This window comes from Carassius auratus, chromosome 21 (genome assembly GCF_003368295.1).
Source record: "Carassius auratus strain Wakin chromosome 21, ASM336829v1, whole genome shotgun sequence".
NCBI lineage: Eukaryota > Metazoa > Chordata > Actinopteri > Cypriniformes > Cyprinidae > Carassius > Carassius auratus.
This window is the reverse complement of record NC_039263.1, coordinates 3,580,650-3,586,649: the sequence shown is the minus strand read 5'-3', so window position 1 is coordinate 3,586,649 and position 6,000 is coordinate 3,580,650.

Here is a 6,000-nt window from a genome sequence, read left to right as displayed (position 1 = left end):
TCTTAAGAGGCTTCTCTGAAAATTTCTCAGAAACACTGTTTAGGTCTCTCTTGTATGCAAAAACACAGAAGTTAAGTAAAAAGCCCCAGAGAAATCTAATTTATGGGACGGTCATTCAGAGTGAATACAGAAGCTCTTTTCTGATTAATTTTGTCAAGTAAAGTATATCAGAACTGAGCTCTGAGTACTAATCACCAACTGATTCAGTGGAAAATAAATCTGTACCAGTAGTCGAAACTGTCATGATTAAAAATTGCAACATGGGACAAACATCTCATAAAACTTTGTCAAGCAAGAAATACTATGATGTATTGCCACCATGAGTAGCATATTTTATGAGGTCGCGTTAACCCACAAGCCTGCCCACTTAACCCATAAAATGGAATATTTATATTAGCTTTAGCACACAAATGTGATTTCAGGGGGATCTGAAACAATGTTCTGTACAAGTGGCCCAGAATCCCTAGTGACACACCTGTGTGTAACTTGTTTCTCATGAGCCATATGTCTGCTGAAGGAAAGACGTTCTTCTGTCCTGAAGGTATAAGTGTTCTTAGTATTTTCTTTTTATTGTAACCTTTTCATAAAGTCATGTGCGGAATTTGAATTAATTCCTTCAGTTGCACACAGAAGCCCCACCCTTTGCTGGATAAACTGGATAACTGGAAAAAAACAGTTCATTCTGACTGGTTACAAAACATGATCCATGCCTAGATTGTTTTGTTGCTTACAGAGCAGTCACAAATACAGATTTGAAAGTGATAAAAAAAAAAAAAAGATATTTAAAATGCATTAAAGCTATTTATGTCAGCCGATCAAGAGCTTGCTATATTCCTCTTTTGGAGGTTGCTTTGGATAAAATCATACTGTAAATGTAAATGGAAAAAATATTAGTCCAATTTAGCTACAAAATTAATGTATGAACAGCTTGTAATGAAACTAAAAAAATAAACAATGATTTGTCGATGAAAGCCTAAAGACTGGATATTATGTAAACGACTTGCAACATTTTTGCATGAAAAAAAACAACAACAAATTGACATTTGCTTGAACTCTCAAGACAGCCTTTCTTATACGATGTACAGGATAATGCCAAAAGCACGAGGAAAAAGGTTTTTTTGTTGTTGTTTTTTTTTTTACACAGTGCACACAGTGCCTCAACACTTATTCTTGATTTCTTTCAATATGGGGACAGGGGAATTGTCAGTCAATACATGGGGAAACAAAGTAATGTCTCGGTTACATATGGTAATAAACGGAGGTAACAGAGATGTCATGTTGGATGACCGATTAATTACTACTTGAACCTATTTTGAGTGTAAACTAAACAAGCCAATGCACATTGGCATGCGATTATTGCATCCAGATTTATTCCATCCACATTTTATTAACTGTTAAGTGCATATGCAAGATTGGAGGTGATTGTAACCCTCTTAGATTTGGCAGAAGTCTGCCAGGGAAACATGCTCTGAGGCTATGTCGTGGACTTAAACATATGGGATCCACTCAGGTCTCAACATATGGAACCCAGCCCTCTATTGGTTTTCATGGATTCATCGAGTGAGGGCCTAGGACTGTACTCTCTGCCACATCTGGCTGCCGAGGGAATGGAGGAGCTCAACAGGGTGTACTGTATGGACTCTCTGGAGCAGTTAAAGCGAAACCACCTGAAGCCGGGCCACTCAGTGCTTCTACCTGTTTGAGTTGAGAACACATGATACCGGCTCCACATGAAGGCTATAGAATTTAGCAAACATGTTAGGGGTTGCTCAGCCCACAGGTCTACAAATATCTGTCAGCAAGGCGCCACAGGCCAACGCCCAGGAAGATGCAAGACCTCTAGTTGAGTGAGCTTACAACCTGAATGGGCAGGGCACACCCTGTGCCTGATAAGCAAGGGTAATAGCAGCCACTATCCAGTGGGCCATCCTCTGCTTGGAGACGGCATCCTACTTCTGCTGGCCTCCATGACAGACAAAGAGTTGACCTGAGGTCCTGAAGCTTTGTGTCCCATCTATGTAACATCTTAATGCTCGGACAGAACAAAGAAAAGCTAGGGCTGTGTCTGTGTCTGTCTGACAGAAACTTCAGCTTGACTGTCTGCAAAGGCTCAAATTGGCACTGCTGTTTTACTGTGAGCGCTAGAATCCGTTCCCAAGAGTGTATAGAGGAGGTCCATGGAGGATTTAGCCTCCTTGGCCCCCTAAGAAACCTAACGATTTGGTCAAGCTTCCCCAATGACTTCACAGCATGTCTGGAGACCTGGTTTAGGGGCACTCCTTCCTGGAAAAATGCAAGGTCTGACCACAGGGAGAAAGTTTGGTGGCAGGCCGGTGTAACTTGGACCTGGTGAGAGCCGCATTGCCATGCCCGCCTCAGGACTCGGCCATGGAACCAGTGCTAAAGCGGTCTCTCATACTGTGTGAGCATGAGCCAGTCGTCGAGGTTGTTGAGAATGCAAATGCCCTGTTCTCTCAGAGGAACCAGGCCTGCCTCCGCAACTTTCGTGAAGACATGGGGTGACAGGGACACCCCAAAGGGCAGGACCCTGTACTTATATGCCTGTCCTTCAAATGCAAACCGCAGGAATGGCCTGTGGTGTGAAAGGATTGACACATGGAAGTACACATCCTTCAGGTCGATCACTGTAGCATCTTGAATGGGAGGCTGTGAAGTGCCCGGTTCAAAACGCACAGATCCAAGATGGGTCTCAACCCACCATCTTTCTTGGGTACAATGAAGTAGGGGTTGTAAAACCCTCTCCTTATATCGGCTGGGGAAATCGGCTCTATTGCATCCTTTGCCAGCAGGACTGCGATCTCTGCACGCAAGACAGGGGTATCTGCTGCTTTCACAGAAGTAAAGTGGATGCACCAGAGGAAAGAAGATGCCGAAGCTTCTGAAGAAGCCAGCGAGATGGGCTGGACAGCGCTAGCCAGGCTCCCAAATGCCGCGCAAGTGGCACCAACAGAACTACAGGCGTACCCACAGTGGGGCAGCGAGGGAGGATGCAGGGACCCAGCCCGGGCATCTCGTTGCCAGTCCAAGGTGGGGTCTGAGTGTGTGTAACTCTGAGCTGCATTCAAGCAGAGGGTGTATGGTTAGTCCGTTGGTTCATCCTCCCGATCCGCCCACAGCTGCTCACAGGAAATTGCTCTTTTGTCAAGGAAGTGGGCAAAAAAAAACAAAAGATTCTCTGCCCGGTCCTCCTCCGGGGGAAGGAGTGGTGCATTCACCCTTTCCCAAAGAGGTCCCTCCATCTCTGGGTCGCCTGTCTCAGGCTGCTTGCTCTTGCCTTTTCTACCAGGTTTGGTGGGGGCCTGGATGGATGGGGGATGGCTGCCCTGCGTCTGGGTCCAGGGCGCTGCTTTGCTGGAGGCTGCTGCGTTTGCTGTGTGAAAGCGGAGGCAGTGGCAGGAGGCTGCCCTCGGCAATAAGCAGGCTGAGGCATTGTTGTCAGCGGCCGGGTGGAAGCAGCAGCTGCATGCTGGGGCCGGGTGCCTAATGGGTTTTGGGCAGCAGAGAACTGCTGGGCAAAGTTCTCCAATGTGTCACTGAAAAGGCCGGCCTGGGACACAGGGTATTCAAGAATCGTTTCTTGTCTGAGCCAGAGATGGCGCTCCTGGACATCACATGACCCAGAGACTGCACCGTAACATTTGTCACTCATGGTGTGAGGTCCGTTGCAGAATGGAGTACTTAGAGAACTTCCTGGTCTTGACCACCCTCATGCAAGTCCCTTGGTGCCTAGCCTGGTGCACTTGCAACAATGCCAAGGTGGAGGCAGTTTCTCTACAGACCATAGGAGGGGAATTCCATATTGCCACTGTAAGACCAGTCCGGCCAGTGACAAAAATAGGGCATCACAGAGGGAACTCCAGATCTAGGCATCTGCACGGTAACTCCCCCTTTTGCAGGAAACCCAGTCTGGTCCACAACTCCGAGACGGTCATCCTCCTGCAATGGAAGCATGATTCATCCAAAAAAAAAAAAAAAAAGACCGACTGAAAGGGAACTGGCGTTACTCATATAAAAGTATGGAGCCCCGCACATAACATGCAAGAAAAAATAAATAAATTGTGCACATGACAGTGTACATGATTTAGCCTACTATTTTTTCATTTTTTCATGTCATGTGCGGGGCTCCGTATGAAAGTAACAAAAAAAATTTTTTTAAATTAAAAAGTAAAGCTAATTACTTGAAAAAATTTAGCCAATAATGTAATTCGCTTTACTTATAATGCATTACTCCCAATGCTGCTTACAATATCCACTGTGCATGTGTTGGGTTTATTACATTCAATTTATATTCATCACTGTCAGAAATCACTGCCAAAGCTTGATCAGCAGATAAAAAACAGTCGTGGGATGTGAGGAATGAGCTGTAAGGAGTGTGAATCTGGACGACCACAGGGCCTCAAGGGAGCCAAACAATTCCTCATTTAAGGCAATAATTTAATCATCTCAAGCCTCTTGAGTTCATGCTTCTCAGAATTAATTATTTTTTAGGGCTGAAATTAATTTAAAGTTCGGTCATATTGAGAATTGGACCCCAAATTAAAGTGTGACCATTAGATTAAACAAGATATGTCTATGCTACTTACCAAATAATAATATGAAAATTACATTTTCCTCTAAATTATTTAGTACTGTCAAATCAATAACAAAAAAAATTATCAAAAAGAATTAAATCCACACCAATTTGAAATTTATGAAAAATCCTACTTAAAAAAAGACAAATTTGCAGGAAATTAGGCAATGCATTATTATAAAAATATATAAATTAAATGGTCTGTATGTTGCAAGCACAAAGTTTAAATGTCTCAAAGCATTCAGAAGACATTGCAAAGGTAACCCAAATATCTTTATTTGAATAAATCATTCACATATAGAGTTTTGGGATTCTTTGGTATGAACAGCTGAATTCATACGGTTTAAGAGTGAATTAAAAAAAAAGTGATATAACGTCCCCTAGCATAGAACATTTGTTAAACAACTGAGAACTAAAAGATCATACATTGTTACGTTAGACATGGGGCCTCTGCTATAGATGTCATCTGTAACCATAAAACTTATGGTATTATCTCTGTGTTGTACGGAAGTTCTATGCGCTCATGCATTTTTTTTCTTCTTGGTTTCTCGCTATAACAACTTCATTTTCTTGTGATTTCAACATAATGAGAACTGTGAGACTCACAGCTGAAAGTGCTCTAGCTAACTAATAATTGTAACAGTTTCCTACTTCAGTGTGTTACAAAAATAATTCTGGTGTCTTTGGAAAGAAGAAAGAATTGTGTTAATTTTTTTTTTTTTTTTTTTGCTGGAGGACCATTGGAGATGCGTGACACATATAAAAGGAGCAGGAAATATAGAATAAAGAGTTTAATTAAGAAGATCTGTTTTACTGAGCTTAATAATTTACCATGAAGACCTTTATGAAATTGGATTTGCATGTGCATTTACTCAGCATGCTGGCCAAATTAACGAATGCCAAGCAAAATGTGTACTAGAATTGAGAAAGCATGCAAAAAGCTGTTAGCGAGGAAAAATGAGGCTGCAGGCTATTGGACTTGTTCTCTTGTGTTTTCACACACACGCATGCACATGCACAAACACTCTCTCGCAGGTGCACATGCACACAAAGTCATTTAAGCAAATATTATGTTATTCTCTGCAGTCTTAATGTCAACTTATTTTGAGAAAAGGGAGGAGAAGTGGAGAGTTTGGCTTAGCGAGAGCTGCTTATAGTCACTGAGAGGTGGTTTGTGCAGTAATGGCATTTGCTCTCTTTAAACTTTAATCTTTCATATTAGTTCCATGCAACTGGAGAATGTGCAAGAGTTAATGTTCCATGAACGTGTTGCTCACTCTGCAATCTCTTCAAGCAAACAGCTGACCAGTACGGGGACTCTAATCTCAACTATGTATGATTTTAAAGAAGTGCTTTGAAATGCTGCCTACAGATCACTGCAGATCACATGACTCGGCTTATTGACATCA